General features: G+C 47.0%; 1 protein-coding gene across 5 annotated transcripts in view; it reads left to right on the forward strand.

Moving 5' to 3' along the window:
* Positions 1-14,695: 14,695 nt before the first annotated feature.
* LOC108923406 (band 4.1-like protein 1) overlaps positions 14,696-23,053 on the forward strand; it is an 83,316-nt gene continuing 74,958 nt past the window's right edge. For all 5 annotated transcript variants that reach the window (XM_018734109.2, XM_029247656.1, XM_018734110.2 and 2 more), the window contains exon 1: positions 14,696-14,859. The gene's annotated coding sequence lies outside the window, so the exon portion shown is untranslated. The remainder of the gene's footprint in view (positions 14,860-23,053) is intronic.

A 23,053-nucleotide genomic window follows, 5' to 3' on the forward strand; every position in this document is an offset into this window, starting at 1 on the left:
ACTGCGTGTAGTGAAGTGTGTCCTGTTTTTATTACTGCAGTTTGAAAAGCTCCCAGCAGATGACAGCATCAACTCGCCACAGAAGGCTGGATGGAAAGGATATAAAGAGGTAAAGTGGTGACTTTTTTCATACCCCTGTGGAAACTGTACTGCCTGCCAGTGGCTTTTCATCTGTGTTTATTCCGATGACCAGAACAGCTGTCATATGTAGTCAAACTATATAAAATTATAGTTAGGTGGGGGGGCGCAGCAGGTTTGGCCAGGGCCTGCTCTGTGGGGGGTCTGTGGTTCGAATCCTGCTTGGGGTGCCCTGTGGCAGACTGGAGTCCCGTCCTGGGTGTGTCCCCTCACCCTCTAGCCTTGCATCTTGTGTTGCCGGGTTAGGCTACGGCTCGCAATTTAAGGACAAGTGGTTGTAGGCGCTGTGTGTGTGGGTGTGTGGGTTAGGTGGGTCCAGGGTGACGTGGCAGATTGGTGGGTAGTCAGCTCAGTCTGTGTGGCGTTTGCATGTTCTTCCCATGTTCATGTTTGTTGCCTGCAGGTGCTCTGGTTTCCTCCCACACTCCAAAGACATGTGATTCAGGTGGATTGGTCACTTTAAATTGCCCTTAGTGTGTGTGTGTGTGTGTGTGTCTGCCCTGTGATGGGCAGACACACACACACACACACACACACACAGATTAAGGGCAATTTAAATCTGTTAACAATGTCACTTCCTGGCATTATTTATTTATTGGGTACTAAACGAACAGTCAGAATCTCCTGCTGCGGAGCTTTTTCTGACATGTGTCACTAATGAGAATGAATGAGGAGCCCAAAATTTCTTTTAACCTCTGTGTCTACTGCTGGCAGTGATGGAATTACCTTCACCGAAGCTGTACCATGTCTGCTGATATGGACACGTCCACCTTTACCGCGAGTAACCCGGGTTACTGCATTTATTACCCACGAGCTCAGATGAATCACGGAACTCATTGACCACCTTCTCTGTATCCGACATGTGCTGCCTGTCAAAATTTCCATTCCATTTATTTCAAGCCTTTATTCAGCTGCTACTCCAGCATTGTATGTGTTTTTTTTTTTTTTTTTTTTTTTTTTTTAAATATAAGGTACACAAACAAAAATTGGTAGGAGGGTATCAGGATTTGTCTGTCCTGTTTTACACACCTACTTGAAGGATGAACCTCGGTGCGGCAAGCGCTAGGTAACAAACTAGGTTTACGTGAGAGCCACATGTCTGCAGCCATGTCTCTCAATGTAATGCTTAAATTGTACTTTTGCTGAGATGTACATCGCTTTGGACAAAAGCGTCTGCTAAATGAATAAATGTAATTGTAAAATCGATATTATTTATGACAGCAGCTCATGTGGATGTTGAATGTTTCATGAAAACCAAACTTAGAGGAAGGTAACGTGGGCCGAGTCCACGGTGTTATTCATAGGCTAATGAAATGACCCACAGTGCCTCAACAGGACTGATATCCCTCTGATTAATTGTACTGCTGGAACAATACCGTGGTGCAACCCTTTGCCCTGCACTTTGACACAGTTCCATTTACTTCAGTTCTGCAGGAAAATCCCCCCCCATGACCAGCGGGGCGTAGTTCCTCATAAAGACTGCGCTCTCATTTTATTACATTTCTGTTACGGAACCAGTGATTTGGAGGAAATAAAAAAAGCTGGATAATGTCAACTGAGAAACGTTTGTCTTTTGCTGCAGTAGAAAAGCTGGACAGTGAAAGGGAGGGAAAAACAACTATGAGTCAGCTGACGGGCCCTCTGCATTCAGGAACTTGGGTTCAAATCCCCAGTTCTGTACCCTGAAATGATACTGTAAAAACAACCCAGCTCTATAAATCATAGTAAATAGCAGAGTACACTGTGACACACATGGGTATGGACCACGAGATGGTTCTGAATGAGCAGCCGCACCTGGTTAAATGACAAGGATGAGGTGCGGCCACAGCATTTAAATATGGCATGTTAAGACAAAAAAAAAATTGATGCTTTTGTTGTGCTGTTTGCTTTATTTTTTTAATAAAATCCATAAATCTGCTAGTGTGCCTCAATACCCGAAAATCCAAACTATTCTAAAGAGGTGCAGTACGGTGGCACAGCGAGTCGCGCTGCTGTCTCACAGCACCTGGGTGGTGTGAGAGGACATGGGTTTGATCCCTGTTCAGTCTGTGTGGAGTTTGCATGTTCTCCCTGTGGGGTGCTCTGGTTTCCTCCCACACTCCAAAGACATGCCGTTTAGGTTCACCCATCGTGTGTGAGTGTTCCACTGATGTGTGGATGAGTGACCCAGGGTAAGTAGTGTATCTAGCAGTGTAAGTCACCACGGTGAACACGGTGTGTGGGCTGATAACACTAGAGTTCATTGGAAGTTGCTTTGGAGAAAAGTGTCTGCTAAATAAATGTAAACTACCTTGAACGATAAATTACAATTATGAGAGCTGATATATAGTGAGAAGTAAGTCTGGTAATATTATGAGACATAAAAAGCTGAAAAGGACATCAATTCAGAGTTATTTATTGAATTGGAAATATTTGTCATGCTGCACCAGGGCACTTACAATGATTTACCTGTTTATACAGCTGAGATCATCTTCCCAGAGTTATTTCACTGTAAAACACCTTAATCAATGATACAGCAGCAGGATTTGAGGATTCACACCCAGGCCCTTTGACTACAAGGCAGAAATAGGGCAAGATGCTGAAAATGAGGAGATTTGTTACCCCAGCTGTGGGTTGTGTCTAATGCTCCAGCCTTTTGGGGTAAATTCGTTCATCTCAGACAAAAATCCAGTAAGAACAGTAAAGCAGCAGTGATTGGGACCAATGGCGATGTCATGGAAACTTTGCTTGCTCAGCACACGGAGTCTTGAGTCTTGATTGCCAGAGATATGGGGAGCTGCAGGTGATCCCAACTACTTCTGGTGTCCACAAGGGCCGGTGAGACCCAACAAAGCTGTGGTGGAACCACAGAACCCCCTTCGTTGACCAAGGAAGGATGGTAGGTTGCGACGGATCCCACCAAAGGTCTTTGACTCAAAACCCAAGGCCCATGACCTCAACTATTCATGGGCTCCGCTCTCTCTGTGGGCTCGTGGTGGGGTTTCCGTACAAAGCGGCTCCCCAGCAGCTCCACAAAGGACAGCACCATGGAGATCTTCCTTCAGCACTGCTTAGTGAGGCAACAACCTTCTTCTCTCGTTTCATAAAGTGGGGCAATTTAAGGTAACTTACCTCGCTGAAGGGTACTACAACAGGACCCCTAAGGGTCCTTGATTCAACAATCCTCAGATTACATCTTCATGTCCAAACTGTCCTCCTCATTTCAGATGATCATCTCACCTTCTGCACTGAACCCTTCGGGTAGGAATTTGCACAACTCAGGTTCAGGACCTGTACTTTTTGGGGGACATTTCTCCATACTGGTGAGTGGACTCAAAATCCTGATTTTACACATTTGCCTCCCTTGCAGCCCTTGACGGGTGGGTGGGTAGGTAGGTGGGCAGGCGGTGGCCCCCGGTGGAGCCCGTGGGGCAATGTGACAGGCTGGCACGATGCGGGACGCTGAGGATCAATGCTCCAATGTGCACGGCACAAAGGCGCCAATGTGCACCAGAGCAGCTGGCACGCTGGGTAGGGCTCTATGGAATTTACCCCACCAAACCCTCCACCCCCCAAGCCCACCAGTGTGGAACTCCCCCATCTCCTCCATCATTCCCCATGGGATGGAGGGGTCTTGGGTCTGAGAGCTCAATATCCCTATAACTCTTTGTATATTTCCCTTTCTGAGGATTACAAAATAGAATTTTAATCTCAGTTTAACTCTCCTTAGCTGTACTTTTTAAAGGTTTAGGGACATTTAAACAAAGGACATAAACTAGCGGTGACACGCACGCAAATGACCCACAGAGGTATCTGCGGAACTGGCATGTGGAGGAGGGTTGGGTGGACCAGCAGTACACACCCCTCCCCGGCAGCTGGCTAACCCGTGCACCTGTTGCATTCTGGGATACCCGAGCCCATCTGCCTCGGAACGCTTAGATTCCTGGACGGCTGAATAAGATTCCGGGTGCGCTGATTGGTCAGTGCTGATTACGATGCTGCTCCAGCGACCAATCGGAGTGAGCCTCCGAGTCGCCGCTCTTTACCTGGTCATGATGCAAGAACGAGGCCATTGAGAGCAAGCAGGTAGCAATACCTTAGTGGCTCCGCTCATAAAGAGCCTACGGCCGCGTCTCTTATTCCATGTGACATCCATGTTCCCCCCATCGCGATAACAAGGCGCGTCTCTGGAATATGTCATTAATGGGTCAGAGATGAAAACAAAGCATCGGGGGAATGACAATGAAAAAGAAAAAATTTTTTTAATTTATGCAGAACCCAATAAAAACTGTCAACGCTCATTTTAATACCTATTCGGCACTTTCATGAAGTGTCATTGCTGACCATTCTATTCATCTGTTGCGCTGAAATAAAGCGTATTCAGGCTCACAGCGGAGTTTGTATTAGCCATTACCGTATTTCAGTTTTTGTGGTTTTAAAATCTTCTCTAGCACCAATTTATCATCCGTCTGAAGGATTTTGAAGTGCGCGGCGGTTCTGATTAACGCGCCGTTTCCAGCTCGGAGCCTCGCGGTTGGGAAAACAATGTGGCTTAATTGCGGCCCAGAACAAGGTTGTGTGATTACGTCGGACGGGGGAGCGACGAGGGTTTGGGGCGGGATGGGTTCTGCATTTATTCAGGTTCGCCCACCATCAGCTCAGAAGACGGCCGTATTTGACCGATGCAGGTCCCATGCTGATTCCCCACTTTCACAGTATATATACATATACATATATATAACCATAAACATCAACAACATATACATTATTAACTCTAATTAAAAATAGAAACGCTGTACAAATACACCACTTAACATCTGCAAATGAAACAACCACAATACCAAGACACCACTCAATATACTCAAAAAACAAGATCATACGAACAAAATTCAAGAATCAACAAAACAAACATTAAACACCAGTTAACACATCTCATCCCAATCATGACAACTTTACTTTTGTACATCGCAATCGTCGTCCGACTACTACTGCGTTCGAAAGCACAACAACTGCACGGTATCGGTGCTCCGAGAAGTCGTCGAACTCCAATAAAGTACTCATGCCTTTCAGTATCTGCTTTCAGCATCATGTATTAAAATCACACTATAAATAAAGAAAAACTGAATTAAATACTATAATGAAACATTATCAATAAACAAAACTCTAAGAAAGTATTAAACATCAACAATACTAAAATTCAATAAAGTCTAACTAAAATCATACATTAAACAAGCAATAATCCCCCTCCTCCCCAGCTCCCAGGTGGGACCCCTCCCTGGAGCCTGAAAAACTGAACCTGTAAATACATATACATACACATATACATATACATATACGCAACAGGGCAGGAGGCAGGAGTTGTCTGACTGACGCCTCTCAAGGGTCCAGCCCTGCTCTAATGAAATAAGGATGACCAGCTGCACTCACCTACAGGAAATGAGAATGGACTATAAAGGCAGCTGGCCTGACGTCTTGAGAGATGATGTTTTGGGGAGTTTTTTTTTTAAATTATTTGTGATTAATATCGGCACACAGGTTTGTGGTGCTTCTGTTTCTACTGCTACCCGATTTTGGTTTGTTGCTTTGGTTTTTTTGGTTTATAACACACCTGTTTTGTTTAATTTCCCGCTGCCAATGCCTCGAACCTGCCCGTGTGCCCGCCTCCTCTCCACAGCCAACCACGGTATACACACGCCTATACACGTGAATATATGGAGGAGTCTACAGCGCTGGGTTGCAGGTTCCAGTTTTGCCGTTTGCTGCCTTTTGTTCAGACTGAGCTGACAATTAATTCACTTTGACTTCGCCGTTCACTGAATGAATCCCACAGTTCGCGCCACGTTAACCGTTAAAGTGCTCTGACATGCTAGAATTTTTATTAGACACGGATTACCTGTAACAGCGAGAAGAAGAAATGAATCCATTTATACTTTTTACCTTAAAAAATACGAAAAAATCCTTGATTTGATTCTTTGATTTCCATTGTGACATATTATTCTTAGTCTTTGATCAGTTAAATAATTAACATTTCTCTCTCTGTCAAATTCAATAGGCTAATAATTTATTCAATTTTATTCACAAATTAAGGGCTCAGTCCTTGCTGGCTCCATCATGATGGCCTTCAGCAGATCTGCCATGTATCTACAGGTTGTCCATTGCCCTGCAGCTGAACATACCCCAGCTTTTCCGCCTGCTGATATTTGGCCTGCAGTCAACGCTGCTGACAGTCATCATCTTAGCAGGCAGCGGATCCGCAGAAGACACCGGCTGTCTCTGCGGTGCCCTGATGACCATCCTGAGAACAGGAAACAGCAAGACTGAGATGAAGGTAATATGCCTTTTTCATTAAAAAAAAAAAAAAGTTTAAATCACAGCCTCCCTGATCCTAAAAGATCAAAGATATATAAAAGTCGATTGCAAGAAAGACACTGCAGTACAGTATATATAAGTCACAAAGTCGTAAGATATTTGAAATGTTATAGGAATAACTTTGTCTTCCTTTCTGAGACTTCATGTTTATGTTCTGAACTTTTAGGGAAAATGGGTTGGACTGCTGGTGGGTTCCTCCCTCCGAGGCGCAGTCAAGCACAAGTCAATTCACACAATGTCGACTTTAAACAGCCGGGACGTACCGCGCCACCCTCTCCATGTAGCCATATTTCATTGTTAAATAATGTTTTATTTAATAAAAGACTGAGACCAACCCCTACAGGCAAAAGGTACCATCTTCAAACATCCATCCGTCTATTATCAGCACCCATTTGTCCAGAGCAGGGCCACAGTGGTCCAGAGTCTGTCCCGGAAACATAGGGTAAGACAGGGTATAGCCTGGATGGGAGGTCTGTCCATCACAGAACAATCCCACACACACACACATACACAACACATACACACACACTAAAAGCAATTTAGTTGCCAGTTCACCTGAAACACATGTCTTTTGACTGTGGGAAGAAACCAGAGCACCTGGAAGAAAGCCACACGAAGAACATGCAGACTCCACACAGACGGAGCCAGATTCAAACCCATGTTTGAACCTGCAGCCCAGGAGCTGTGAAGCATCAGCACAACCTGTTGTGTCCCCATACAGCACCATCAAAGAGGCTGATTTTACGTTTTTCTCATTCACCTCTCTAAGTCTAGTTAAAGTAACTTCCCACCAGTCATTTAGAAGCGGTGTCCCCTGTTAGTAATTACATAAATCTTCACAAAACACTGAAACGCTGAGAAAACCACTGAGAAAACTGAGTGTGATCCCTGTAGTAAAGTAAGAAATAAGATTAAGCTTTTATATTTGTTGAATAGAGTCAAGGTATTAAACCTGCCACAAGTTTTGACATTTTCCAGATAATTTGCCGTTGCCTTGGACGACTGATTCGAGTGAGGCTTGGTCGAGCTTCGCCGTGCTCGTGGGCTGAGAAGAATGATTAAAAATCCATTATTTTAACGGCGGAACGCAACAGGAAGCAATGAAAAGCAGGTGTAGTGAAGTACAAAGGGTGAGCAGCAGCATCGACAGCCGACACCGTGGCGTAACTGAATGAGCCATTATTCTAATATGGTTTATCCTTATGTGCCACAGTTATGATTCTCAAAGTTCTTCATCCCTTCCTGCTTTTTGTTCACTTTTACTTTGAATGCTTGATTTCACAGGGGGGCGTGGTGGTGCGGTGGGTTGGACCGGGTCCTGCTCTTTGGTGGCTCTGGGGTTCGAGTCCCGCTTGGGATGCCTTGTGATGGACTGGCGTCCCGTCCCGGGTGCGTCCCCTCCCTCTCCGGCCTTTCACCCTGTGTTGCCGGGTTAGGCTCCTGCCCCCAGCGACCACGTATGAGACAAGCGGTTCAGACTGTGCGTGTGGTTAAGTTCACTTCAATATTTCACTTTCTCTTTTCCCATCTCTTGTTCCTGTCATGAGGAACCTTGAGATGACCGAAGACACAACCAACACTGGAGTGTTCAGAACTACAAAGACGATCCTCTGGTTTAAAGTTAAAGTTTTGCACAGCTACTCATGTGATGAACATCGATTCGTATGGTGGAAAGAGACAAACTAACTGCACTTAAGAATCACGCGTCTGCATCTAAGTGTCTCTTTCTCCTAATGTAATGAACACATTGTATTTTCTATGAGATGCACGTCGCTTTGGAGAAAAGAACCAGCTATATGAATAATGTAAATGATACATCACATGGATTTCTATAAAGATAGTCTTTTTTTCTTCTTAAGGTGGACGTGGATGAACGAATTGGAAATTGCTGACTGGAATACCCCTGAGCAAGGTGCTTCACAATCAAAAAAATTGCTTAATTAAAATACCCAGCTGTATAAATACCTAAACATTCCTCGCTGGACCGTTATGAGTCGGATAACAATTTAATCAAAGCAGCTCAACTCGTAGCTGGACGTTGTGGGCGTAGATGTTTTTCAGGAGGCTGTCCAAGGGTCGCGTGTGGGGCGATGAAGGCGTGGACCCACTTCCTCTGCAGCTGTGAGGGACGGACAGAGGAGGGGTGGAGGGGAGCAAGGCTGCCATGTGGAAACCCTGTCTGGGTGGGACACGCACCAGCGATGGAACGTGACGGACGGGGTCGTCTGAGTAACAGGCATCTGTCGGAGGGGATCGTGCCCTCAACGCCATCCTCAACCCCGCCCCAGCTCAGCACCCCAACATCCGCTTCGGTTCGATTTCTGCCGAGGAGCCGTCGTCACTGCGACGGGAGGCTGCGCCTTCCTCCCTCTCGCCGAACGAAAAGGATGCGACAGGCTTCCGAATGCAAACCCGGGAGAGGGAGCCGCAGACATCAGCGTTTAAAAGGCACGAGTGACTGAGCGCATCGCTGGGATAAGAAGGCCGGCGAGGAGACGCAATTCGAGGAACGTCCCTTGGGTTCTTCAGAACCCCGCAAATCATTTGCTGCTCTTCCCATTTCGGTTTGAGAAATGTCTCTGAAGCTGGGCGGCGGCACCGAGCTGTTAGAGGGCACCATCCTTTTTCACTTGTGCGTGATGCCACGGTCGAGGACACCATTGTGTAACTCACCGCCCTGTCATCATGAGCTCGGAACCCAAGTTTTATCGCACTGGTCATGATTCAGAGGTGATTACAAGCCCCGGGCCTGCTCCGAGCGATGCTGTATAATTGGGAAAAACCACCATCTGACAAGCAAGAAAAAATAAGACTTATTTAATATAACCCTGTTTGCCATCAAAGTTTTAATGAGGCTCCGACTGTCAGCGGGAGACAATTAGATATAAACCTTTGGTTTTTATATGTTGGTTCCAGCTGAGAAAAGAAAATCCTTCAGGCCGCCAACCCTGGGGCAGGCGATGTGAAAATGCACTTAAACGCAGTAAAACAGAGGTAAGAGCAGAGAGCAACGGCACGCTGTGCATCACCCCATCACACGGACACGAGTGCGTACGGTACTTTAGCGTGTTATAGCGTGAGAGCAGGGCGATGCTGGAGACAAAGGCGTTCCTATCCGTGTTACATCACAGCCGCTTCATGGCTCCAAACTCGTGATCCTGCTATTGAAGGGAAACATCAATCACCGCGACCTCTCAACAGAGCAGGATAAAGAAGAAATTATTCCGTATCATCTGCTCGCTAAAATGACAGTTGCTTCAAATGTCCTCTTACGGAGAAATGTAAATGGCAGAACAAGCAGCGGTCGGCCACTGACCGCGTCGCCATCCCAGCCTCTGCTTTTCGTTGGGAATTCAATTCGAAACTGTCGGCCTGAATAACAAAGTACATTTTTCTTACCGTGTGGGGAAAAAAAATGGAGGGAAAAAAGTTTGGTTTAAACTCGTTGCATAAGCGCCTTTTGATGAACTGATTTCGGAAGAGGAAGCACCTCTGGATGAGTTGGCCGTGAAGGGATGAGAGCCCGGTCGCTGTCGCAGAGGGGGTGCGAGGCTTTATGCGGGACCTCCTTTCAGCTCAGGCCGAATTTACCGGGAAAGAAAGAAGCGAAACGCGTGTATTTTTAGAACCTCGGCCCGTGTCTAACTCCTCGACAAAGTCGGTGAGCATTTTATATTCATTTTCAAGGGATTTTGAAGGAAACCCTTTGGAAGCTTCAATGAGCTCCTGCAAGCGACGCAAAAAAGACCCTTAAAAGTGGAGCTGGAAACTCAGCTACAGCCAGCGAACGCCGGCAGTGTTTTCCGAATATCTGATTCCCACAAGTGTGTTTGGGGACCATCAGTCTTTTCTTCATGTAACACAAGTGACTCCTCTTTTTTTGCAATATTTCCCAGTATTGCACTGATTTTCCACAGAACATGATGCCTTTTGTGGACATGCTGTACTAATGCTGCCGGATCCAGATATCGGCGCTTGTCCGAACACATTCTAGCCATTGAGATGTTTCTCCAACCTGACAGGCTGGTGGACGACCCAGCGGAAGCTCGACAGCGCGCCGGGGTCCGTTCGGGCTTCGGCTCTTGGGCCACGATGCCAGGACACTCATTAGGAGATAAATCTGCCTTTCGGAGCCTTGCGTTTACAGCGCGCGGCCCATTGGGGTTTATTGCAAGGGAGTTTCAGAACTTCCCGAACGAGCTCCCATCAATTATTGATCGAGACCAGTTATGAACGTTGCATATCTCATGCTCTGCTCCTTGCGGCTGGGAGGAGAGGCACTAATGAGGCAGAGCCTGTGAGGATGCCCTCTAATGAGCGGCGCGAGCCGTGCTGCGGACCCGCAGTCCTCCGCCTCTGGTGCCGACGGTCTCTGTGGTTGGTAGCGTGGCCCCGCAGGCTCCTCGGGTCCCCACTGCGACCGGGTTTACGCGCCGTCTCCCACCTACTCTGCCCTGGAGCCGGGACAGAGGAATGGAGGAAGGGCCAACAGGATGGAGGGGGGTGGTACTGTATCCTTCACATTTTACCACGTCCACCGATGTGCCGATTGATCGCTACACCCCTCGCTGTCTCTCTCCAGGTACCGAGGAGCACTTCCATTCAAGATGAACTCGCCAATACCATTCCGCTAAGGGTAAGAGGGTAAGTGCCGACGTGTCAACCGTTCGTGATCACTTGCTTGGTCTGTAAGGTAGGTCGATGACAACTGGTAGCGTAGTGGTAAGAATTACTGCCTTTGGATCCACTAGCTGCAGGTTTTGTCCCCACCTTTAGCTGTAGTCCCATCGAGCAAGGTACTTACCATGAATTGCTCCAGTAAAATTACCCAGCTGTATAAATGGGTGAATAACTGTAAGCTTGTAATTGTAATGTTAATATTGTTAGTTGCTTTGAAGACGAGACAAGAGTGCGGGGCACCAGTGCTACCCGCTGTGCCACTGTGTTGCTTTCACACTTACAGACACCACATATTATTGCATCTTGCCGTCATACACCGTACTAGACGTACGGTGCAATATCTCCATGTGGGATAAATGAATCAGTCGGCCTATGAACAGGGAAACACGTCCACCCCCCATACATGTGCATTCACGTGAACCCGTCTGAGCGGCTGCACTTTTGGAAAAATACGAAAAAGCTGTTCTGCTTCCAGAGCTTCACCGCTGAGCCCAAAACAGTGCTCCTTTGGTTACTTCTCAGTTTGTCTGTTACCCACAAGTTCCCTCCAAAGATTTGCTGTAACACTTTATAAGCCCTATAACCCCTGGGATAAATGACAGCATCCATTTAGACAACAATAACATTCTTAAGAACATCAGCTGACCTTTAAGTAACATATCTACAAGACCTGATCACTCACCACACCACCACCACACTGCTACTCTGCTCCACATCTGACCGCTTGGTGGTCCCACACACAAGAGGTCCAAAGCCGAAAGCACAAAGGTTTTCGCTTCTGACTCCAAAGTGATGAAATGACCTCCCTCTTTCACTCAGAACTGCTGAATCCCTCCCTACATTTAAGAATGTTCTCAAAACTCACCTCTTTTGGACTCACTTCTCCGTTGATCTTTTAACTGCATGAAAAAAGAATAAATCTTTTTGTAAATAATTTTGTGATTAAAAATTGTTGAGTGACGGATAAACGTTTATGTAGATTCTCGTGTCATGCGTACTGGTTCATGTGGTGGAAAGCGACAAATGAACTGTACTTTAGAATCATATATCTGCATAAAAATCTCTCCTTCTGTTGATGTGATGCCTTTTTTGTACTGTTTTCTGAGATTCTTCTCGTCACGTTGGAGAAAATGCCCTCATAAATGAATGACTGTAAATAAATGTACACATGAATGTACAATGGGAGTGTGGTGGCTCAGCGGGTTTGGAAAGGGCCTGCTGTGTGGTGGGTCTGGGGTTCGAGTCCTGCTTGGGGTGCCTTGCAGTGGAGTGCCATCCCATTTGGGGTGTGTCTCCTCCCCCTCCAGACCTGTGGCCTGCATTGCTGGGCAAGGCTCTGTGACCCCACTTGAGATAAGTGATTATAGACACTGTGTGTGTGTGAATGTACAAAGATCAAGACAAACACACTGGGCAGGAATTTTTTATTTTTCTTTTTCTTTTTTCGGGATTCAGGAAGCGCCAGGAGACAAAGGCCTGAAAAAAGTAAAGTGCTGAAGAGGCTCATTTTAAACGTCTGCAGCATCTCGAAGCTGCCCAGAGGAGGCGAACAGGAAATTTGGGTATCTCCACATTGGAAACAGGTACAGGTGGCGGGGGGGGGTCTTCCTGAGCATCACCGACAGCGAGTTCAGACAAAGGGCAGCGACTGTAAAAATGCAGTAAATTTATATCAAAGTACAGTACAAACACATCTAAGCGGTCACGTCGACCGTGGATCCCTCTTTGTCGGGGTCGGGAAGGACAGCGGCTCAACGGCACCGAAGCGCCGGCAACTTTGCTGCGGGAATTTACTCACTGTTCTTATTTTGAGCAGTAACAACCAGCGCTGCTACAAAAATTTCTCTTCTCAGAGCATCCAATAAAAAGAGCAGAAGAAATAAAATCGTTTGAAATCGTTTGAACACCAACTTCACAGTGCTGTTCTGCCCACTCCTAAGTGATATTCCCAGTTCAGTAGTGTTTATCGGTTTAGTGTGTGTGTGTGTGTGTGTGTGTGTGCGTGTGCCAGAGGCCTGCAGTTGCGTAACTAAGAAAACAAATCTCACAGCACCACAAAAGACTTTTTTTTTATATCTTCACAGGCTAAAAAAGTGCAGAATTTTTAGGTCATCAGAGAGCCGAAGAACTTAAAGAAATAAAAGCGAATTATAATATTTGTACAGTAATCACTTTTTCTCGATGTGGGGAAAAGGCTCTCCCTAAATCAGCTCTTCCCCGTAAATGTTGCGTACGACCATTCATAAAGATCTGCGGCATCATTTCACCGCTTTCAGTGTTTCTCGAGGCGAGGGAGAGGTGTGAATTTTCTGTTCCTTTTTTTTTTTTTTCCTTTTTTTTTAAATCAACACCAGTGTAAAACTCCAGAGTGCTGATCGCTCACGCCAGGCTGCCTCACCCCCTCTCCTCAGTGACCCCGGCTGCGAGGATCACACGACGCTCGCACCGAAACGACGACCCTGCCTTCCTTCTTCGTTCTTCGCAGCTGGGAGAGCAGGTCGAGTGCGGGAACGCGGGTGCGAGAAGTGAGGTCAGCACGCGGCGCTGCTGGAGTCCGCATCGTGGTGGCTCAGAGGGCGAAGCTGTATTCCCCCCTCATCTCCGTGCATAATGCATCCGCACCGTCTTCGCAAGCATAACCTGCAGCGCCTGCCCTGCAATCAGTCACCTTTCACCTTTGCCTGTGCTGTAAAACAGCGTAAAAGTCAAAGCACCAGCCGCGTCTTGGCCTGCCCTCGCATCGACTATGACCGACTTTAGATGACAAATGCGGGATGTAAATATATATGTCCCGTTTCCCTCGCGTTTACCCTGCTGTGTACATGTTGTACTTTTCCACAAGCTGCTCGAAGGTAAACACCTCGGCCGTTTTCATATTTGTGGGGAAGAGCAAGAGGGAGTTCTCAGGAATTCAGCAAATCACCTTGTGTATCAGCTCCATCCATGTCTAAGAGAGGGAAATGACCCCTCAAACCCCATACATGATGTTGATCCGCACAAGGTTTTTATTTATTCATTTTAACTCCCATCAATCCAACACTACGGTCATAATTAATCACTGGTAATATATTATTACTCCATAATAAATATAATATGCGGAGCTGCACTGCGCTGCAGAGGTTTTTGGTCCTTTTCCAAGTGCAACTGTGAACTTAAAACAGACAGAGGTGTACGGTGATCTGCGTACTGATGACGCAGCAATTAAACCGATGGCAAGGAATATTAATTAATGAATCATTAATGATTGAATCATTAAGGCACCGCTTCGTACGCGGCGCTCATTATGGGCTGTTTTTTCTATCGTCTCCACACGGAGGGATCGCAGCGGCAGCCAGTGGTGTAAATAAATTAGTACATGAGACGTTGGAATGCGCGGCAATGAATGCGCGCTCGCTGGGAGTCAAAGCGGTGCCAAGGCGACGGGAGCGCGCCCAATCTCGACGCGCGCTCGCGCGCACTGACGTCTCCGCGCGCACCGCAGAACCTGCAGAAAGCGTCTCCCTCCCTCCTCCCTCTCTCTCTCTCTCTCTCTCTCTCAGTCAGTGTGTGTGTTTGTGTGTCTCTCCATTCCTCTGTCACACTCCCTGACAGGGGAGAGGAGACGCGACGGGGCGGCGGCGGCGGCGGCGGGGTTCGACTCGATGCCGATGGTGCACATCTGGGCGCGCGACTGACAGTCACACCTGGGAGAAGGTAGGTGTCGCCCAGCTCCGATGTCGGGCCGAGCGGCTCACGGTCGCGCTGCGGCGCGTCGCTTCGAACACCAACCATCCCTGCGGGCTGCGGCTCCGAGTCCTTTCCGCGAGAGCGCGCGCGCGCGCGCACCCGCTCGATCCCGCGCGGTGGGAGAGGCGCGCTCTTCACGTGCCGCACGTCTCGCACATATTCTTTCCGAACCTCTCGCTGTTGCGCTTCATGTCCGAGTCGTGCGCTTGTCGTCTCGCGGCGGAGCACCGGCGGTGCCGTGTCGGTTTGCGCGACCCCGAGCCCTGGGGGCGGGGGCCGTGGTGGACCGCGGCGGACCGCGGCTGCATAAAAAGAACGGTATTTACTGCGCAGCGGTGTAAAGCTGTTTCTGCTCGAGCGCGGGTGACACCGGGACAGGCACGGACGGAGACGGAGCGGGAGCGCACACGGGATGTGTGTGAACGTGAACGTGAACGTGAACGTGCGTGTGCGCGCGCGCGCGCTGGGCACTACAGCCTGGAATCGAGTCGCCTTTCGCGGGAGAGCGGTTACGAAGTAAAACTAAGCAACGAAGACCGGCGGGGCTGTGACTGAAATGTCAGTCTGGGTTTCGGGGGCGCGGATGCGCAGCGCCGAGCGGCTCGCGCGATTACAGATCTGGTCCTGCGCGCGCTGGCGCAGCTTCGACGCTGATCGCTGACCGGTGATCGGTTACCGGTGATCAGCGCGTTGATCTGGCCCTCAGAGCCCGGGAGGCTGCGGTCTGAAGCGACTAATAAGGCTGCAAAGCGGGAGGCAGTACAGGATGGGTGTGTGTGTGTGTGTTGTAGTGATGAGAGACACGTGCCTATTATGTCACAGTACTGGGAATGAAAGGAGCGCTGCCCCCAAGAGCTCTTTCAAAAACTACTCTTTGGGCTGAGCTGTTACAGTGTAACAGTGTGACTGTAGTGGTGTAAAAAGGTCACACTGCCATAGTGGTAACAGTGTAACGGTGTAAAACGCAACAGTTAACACTCAGTAGCAGTAACAGTACTGCAGTCAGTAAAAATGTGACAATGTAACACATCAGCACTGGCAACCGGGAGTGTAAGAGTGTGACAGCGAAGGAGGAGCTGAGGTCCACCACAGCGGAGCTACGTTTCGTACCGTGGTTCTGCACAGATGAAGATGGACAAAGAGCTGGATCTGTAGCTTCCCTGTCTGCTTCACTACATGTAATAAAATTAAATTATTCCCTCTTACACATATTAGCAAGACGCTGAGCAAATACACGCTATTTACCAAAGCAAATGCAGCCCGAGTGCAGATAAAAAATGAAACATAAATGGTAAGAGCAGTGTACAAATAAAAAAGAAAATATTAGTGGGTGTGGCTGGCACAAGGCAACAATAAGAACAATAAGTAGAATAGAAGTCTTTATTTATCTGCAGCCCCTTTCAGAGCTCAGCAGCAGGGGGCGTAGTGGTTAGAGCCATTTCCTTGGAATTGAAGGACCATGGTTTGAATCCCTTATCCTGCTGTTGTTCCTTTGATCAAGGTACTTACCTTGAATTAATACAGTAAAGATTACCAAGCTGTATAAATGGGCGAATAGTGTAATTTTTCTTTGTACGCTAAATGATGAGATTTACTACTAGGTGCTAAATAATAATAATAAAAATACTGCTACTAGTGCCTATTATAATAATAATAATAATAATAATAATAATAATAATGGTAGTGTTCTGACCAGTGTGCTTTGAGCAAGGGTCCGAATCCTAAATGGGTTCAATAAAAATAGTGAATAGCGCAGAATGAGTTTCTGTCCAAGTTGCTGTGAATGAAGGCGTCTCCTAAGCCAGTAAATAATGAAGCAGCGCAGCTGGTGGTGCCAGGCGGTGACCAGAAGGGAGCGCCGCTCTGCTCAAAGCCCCCAATGTCCCTCTTGTTGTCAGTGCACAGACAGCCTCTGTGAAAGGTGCTCTGTGTGGCTAGTGGGTTGGGGGCCTTCGGGGACACGGGCCGCTCTGGGAATGCAGCGTCAACCCCCCCCCCCAGCTCCAGCACCCCAGGTCACACATCTGCGCACGACCGATAAGTCTAAAGGAGCACCGGTAAGGCCTAGAGTTCGTGCTGTAAAGCAGCAAGGAAACGGGAAGGCGGCCGGGAGTCTTCGCTTTTTCCCCCCTTCCCTCCGGTTTCGAACCCCGAACGAGTAAAACGTCCTGTGAATTTTTACAAAATGATACCACGGGGCGGCCAAACAGCATCCGGCCTTCCCCGCGGAGATGCACTTGAACTGGATTCCTTCTGAATATCAACTAGGAAGTAAGACGCTGCCTCGTCTCATGCAATAATAATCCGTTTGCAAACATCTTCTTGCGGTGAGACGCGCAAGACGTTAACCCTTCGGCTCTTATAATAGGAAAACACGGTGGGGCCTGTATTCTAGTAATAAAAACGAATATTTTGCTTAACGGGTACACTGATTAATCTAAGTATCTGTGAGTTTTACCCTTCATACACAGTTCGCAAAACGAAACATACAAACTGTTACAGCCAAACCAAACTGCGGATTCTTTAAAGACTAGAGAGAGCGCAGATGGGTATGACAGTTATTATGCTCTTATTTCCCAGCTTTTATAAATTATATGCACTTGAGCTTCCGAAACAGTGGCATGGAGCATTTGTGAGAAAAAATGACGTTAATATAATATATGCTCGTATATTATAAATGAATATAATGTGTATTCTGCACGGACATATCCGTATTAAAAGAGCGTGATTACAAATGTGTATTCCAACTGACTTTGCATTACGAACAGGTTCAGAAGTACTTAGTCTAATCAAGTGCTTTCACTGTCTTTTGTTCGCTCTGCGAGCTTCTCTGCTACAGATGCAATCTGTGATTGGGGAAAAATGAATTTTCCTGTGGAAAATTTGCATAAAGCACGAGAACCGTAATGAGTGTTTCTTCAGCCAGGATATTTGAAAATAGTTTTTGAAACGGGATATTGAGTCGGAAGTTTATTACTGTAGATACAGTATTGTGACGGAGATGCGGCGATACCTGCGTGCCTGGATGTTAATATTTGCAGAAGCTGTTCTGTTCGCAGTGGTGCCTGCTGAAAGGTTGCCCCCCCCCGCCCCCATCTCTTCCACCTTCGCTCCCCGAAGCCCCCGTTGACGTTTTGCGTTCTGCTCGGCTGTGACCGCGAAAGCACCGTTGTCTCTGAGCGTGCGGCGGGGACTGGACTGGGGACAGATGGTGGTGCGGACAGGGGGACGACCTCAGCCGGGCAAACTGCTGCCTTTACTGCATTTTCCAGCTGAGCCTCAACTGTAAGTGGTTCACTTTGGCTCAGATGCCCGGCTGCAGATTGCTGAACACACACACACACATTATCCATTTATTTTGCTCATTAATTGTAACTGACTTCTTTCTCGAAAGCTAGCTATTTACACCGATTTACCCATTTATACAGCTTGGTAGTTTTTTACTCTATCCATTCAGGCTGAGTACCTTGTTCAGGTGTACTACAGCAGGAGGGGGGGTGATTTGAACTGGGTTCTTTGAGTGTAAGGTGGCAGCTCTAACCGCTGCGGCACCTGCTGCCCCTTATTAACACGGCCTGCGCATATTCATACTTCATAAAATAACTACAACTGGAGCACAGGAGTTGCTTTGTTTGCGTTTGGTGTGGTTCAGTACCTTGTCTCCCGATCTGTCAACACGGTCACTGGGAAAAATGTGACAAACAAATGTGTGACCATTTGCGCACACACACACACACACACACGCACACACGGGTGTGCAGAGACACACCTATATTATTTATAACCATTCATAAAGTTGCAGTGTTTGGGGAGCAACAGACTGAATTCCAGTGTGTTTCACATAACAGGATCCTGCATGAACAAACTGGGTGGTGTGTGTGTGTGTGTGTGTGTGTGTGTGTGTGTGTGTGTGTGTGTGTTGGGGGGGTGACGACAGAAGAACACAGGTATTTTACTCATCCGCAGCTGTTACTCTTCTAACTTACAACAGAACCTGGTTGGAAAATGCGAAGCGTCCCGGCGGGACCCGAGCAGCGCCGAGCGGCCGCGTCAGCCTATCTGGGGAAGCTCAGCGACACTTTTCAATACGGGCCGTATGTTTATATGAGTCATTTTCTAACTGGATGCTCCGGAATGTGCCGCACTTCACCCTGGGAACTCGGAGCTTTGTCGCGGCGATGGTCTCGCGAGCTGCGTCGGCTCCTATTCACGCTCTTCTGCTTTAAAATACATTTTGCCTGCGTTTTCACACTCATTTCAGATCCCTCTTTAGACACTCTAATCCCTATATTTTGGAAGCCCTTAAGTGCCTGAGACACCAGACGAACTGACAGTGATGTGAATTTAATGTACCTGACGCTTAATCCTATTAAATCAATGGACCGCATGGGTACCATAACGTCTTTTTCTTCAGTTATTCTCTTTTTTTTTTTGCTTTAAAGGTCTCAGTTAAATGCAATATCAACATTTTTAAAGATCCAGGTCAATGCAGTTTAACACTTTGGGGTTAATAGACTACGTCAGCATCGTCAACTCTTAATTATATTAGCATTGATTCTCTTTAATGCAATAATGGTTGCTAGAAGAAGCTCCCTGAGCGATTCTTTTGTTGGGGATTCATTTTTATTTCATACACTGATTTTTTTTTTTTTTTTTTTTTTTGTGCCATTTGACATGTAATGCATTAAACTAAAGAAATGTCAGTAACCACTGTGAGTTTTCTGAATCCTCACTGTGGCTCAGTTCACCTTTTTCATACTGCCGTGCTCTCCTTTCAAAAGCGCGAGCGCCGCATCACGAAAATATTGCTTTTTCTGGCGTCCGGATACATTTCTTCATTTAAATAACCAAGTGCAAGAACCAGTGTGCCAGTGCCTTACTACAGTAGCGTTGATACTGAACGCAAAAGATAGACAAGTAAAATAAAGGAGAGAAATGCAGTAATTCTTAGTGGAATATTACTGTTAAACCTCAATCAAAACTAATAAGTAATTTGTGGAGATGTATAGTTTTCATGTATATATTATCACAAGCTCAACAAGTTTAGAAGTAACAGGGACCGCTCCTACTGTAGTGGTCAGTGCTGCTGTCTTGGGATCCAAAGGTTATAGGTTCAAGTCCCACCTCTGGCTGTAGTATCCTTGATTGAGGTACTTGCCCTAAAATTGCTCTAGTCAAAATTACCCAGCTGCATAAAGGGTTAAATAATTGTAACCTCAGTGTTTTAAGTTGCTTTGAGGAAAAGTGTCAGCAAAATGAATGCAAGTTAAAAAACCATGTCTGGTTGCAATGTGATGACTCCCTACTTGCTGGCATTAAATAATTTTTACCTAGACAGGGTTGCGCAAAGTGGTAAATTGGCTAAGCTGCCTAATAATTTGTACCCAAAGCCAGTTCTTTGCAGAAAAAACATTAAGCCGACTGGTTGTCCTGATGTGCTTTTGATAATACTAATATCCATAATTACGTGTTATTTATACGGCTGTATTTTACAGAAAGAGCTCACTTGTAGGTGTTGTTTTTATTCGGAAATGAGTCCGCACACTTTTATTTCAGCGGCGTGTGGAACCCGGGGGCTTCGGTTAAATTTGCATTTAAACATTCGGGTTTTGTTTTGGTCATACTCAGCAATCTGTACATCTTTACTTCTTCGGGAAATGTTATCTTCCAGTATAAATGGTTGTATTACTTCAAAGAACCGGGAGTTGTGCCCATTTGATTACAGGCTATCTGCTGAGTTCATTTCTTGGCTAGCGGAATCTGTTCATTATGGAGCTATTATTGCGAAATTCATTTTAACGGAATGCAAAGCTCTTGTCTCACCACACTGGAGGACACACTTACTCCCAGTGTCATTTTTTGGGAAACGTGCCCCAAGGTACCGCCGCGAAGCGGTGCACCGTGCTCATAAGGACCAGTGAAATGTACAGTTTGAATTTTATCAACACGGTAATAACAGCTGAAATAAAACACACGCTGTGTGACAGTGAGTGCACAAAATATCACTGTGAACACTAACTGTTGGGCACAGAGCCAACAAACAAATGCTGTAACCTGTTACCTGTAGGGGAATGACATCAGGGTGTCATCAAGAGTGTCATGGTGGCACAATGAGTAGTGCTACTGCCTCACAGCGCCTGGGTGGTGTGAGAGGACGTGGGTTTGATCCGCAGCTGGTGTGGAGTTTGCGTGTTCTCCCGGTGTTTGTGTTTATTTCCTCTGGGTGCTCTGGTTTCCTCCCACACTCCAAAGACATTCTGTTCAGGTTCCCTCATAGTGTGTGAGTGACAGAGAGAGTGTGTGTGTTCCAGTGATGTATGGACAAGTGACCCAGTGTAAGTAGTGTATCTAGCAGTGTAAGTCATTGTGGTGAATAAGGTGTGTGTGTGTGTGAGAGTTTATTGGAAGTTCATCTGATGCTTTTCTTCAAAGCCACTTACAGTGTTAAGATTACAATTGTTCTCCCATTTATACAGCTGGCTCATTTTACTGGAGCAATTTAGGGTAAGTACCTTGCTCAAGGGTACTACAGCTGGAAATAATATTTGAACCTGTAACCTTTGGGTCTAAAGGCAATAGTTCTAACCGCTACACTACCGGCTGTCCCCAGCAGACTTCTGGGAAATTGAGTCTTTTCTACAGGCTGTGGTGGGTACGCAGTACAGTATATCTCTGCGATGGTTATTTCTGTTCTTTACAGTAGAGTGGAGGCCCATAACATTCAGACAGAGGAAACGGTTCTCGTTCGCGCTGCTTTTCTCCCTTTGTTTGCCTGTTCTTATTTTTGGACTGTATCACTGCTGCTTTCAATGGCCGTGGCAGCTTGCCACTTGGTTTGCTGTTCGTCGCTCTTCCAGTAGTCGCACGTGGTCACAGATGACGTTAAATATTTCAGGCTGGACCATATGCGGGTCCTTCATCGTTCTCACATTTACTCGTGCATTCGTTATTAATATGCGCTTGTAATGTGCTTAATGCAGGGTCGCTGTGGTCTGGACCCTATCCCGGAAGCACAGCGTGAGGGGCGGTCTAGAATCCGTGCTTGCACTGGGATGCTCCGGTGGAGAAACTGGTCTCTTGAGAGTGTGTTCCCCTCTTTGCCATCCGCAGGTCCTCCTTGGGCAGGACCACTGTGTGCCGGTGGACTTCAGGTCCCGATCCCATCGCCTTTCGGCGGGTACTGGTGCCAGGCCACCCAAGTTCTCTGAGGAGCCCGACTTTGAAACATAGTTAACGCAAATTCAGCATATATACGCAACTTTCTGCATTTTTTTCCTAATTGTGCCACTTTGATTCACGTTACACTGCCGTCGTTGTGCCGCGTGAGATTAATGTGCGAGAAGTTTATGCTGGAATAGTGTTTGAGTCCTTTCCGCTGAGCTCTCGCTGCAGTTGATTTGTCACTGCTCCACTCCCGCGTGTTCGGTGTGGACGGGACGGCGGGGCGGCACGCCGATACACGGCCTCTTGTTGTCGGGTTGCCTTACCGACCGTGCTATGTTGGTGTAAACAGTGTGTGTGTGACAATTAAGTGTGGTCAAAAATGTTGCTGCAGCAGGACATGTTAGAATGTACAGCAGGAGTGTAAAACACTTGAGCTCGCAGCTCCTGGGCTCTGGGTTGGGCTCTGGGTTGGGCTCTGGGTTTGAATCTGGCTCAGTTTGGAGCTTTGTTTCCTCTAGGTGCTCTTGTTTCCTCCCACAGTCTAAAGACACGTGTTTCCGGTGAACTGACACTACATTGTCCGTATTGTATGTATAACTGGAGTCCCGTCTAGGGTGTAACCCTCCCCTCACCCTCTTTTTCTGGGATAGGCTCTGAACCACCGTGACCCTGACTTGGAGAGGCAGTTATTTTTAATAGATGGATAGGAAAGGTTGGTCAGGATATCGGTCTGTTTTAGTTTCGCTGAAGTCATTAAATAAAACAAGATTCTTGAAAAAAGCTCAATTTCCATCCTGTCCTGAGCTGCCTGTAGAAATAACCCACTGAATACCAGTCAAAGGTTATTTATAATGTTCTGCCAATGGCAACATTTCAGAGCTTTCGATGAAATAAAAACCGAGGGCAATCTCAGTCAATCACTCGGGAGGTGGGGGCGGGGGGGCTGTCAGCTCCCGAAAGGTGCTCTTTAAAAAGTGCGACACGGTTGGCTGATGGG

Source organism: Scleropages formosus, chromosome 22 (assembly GCF_900964775.1).
Source record: "Scleropages formosus chromosome 22, fSclFor1.1, whole genome shotgun sequence".
Lineage (NCBI taxonomy): Eukaryota > Metazoa > Chordata > Actinopteri > Osteoglossiformes > Osteoglossidae > Scleropages > Scleropages formosus.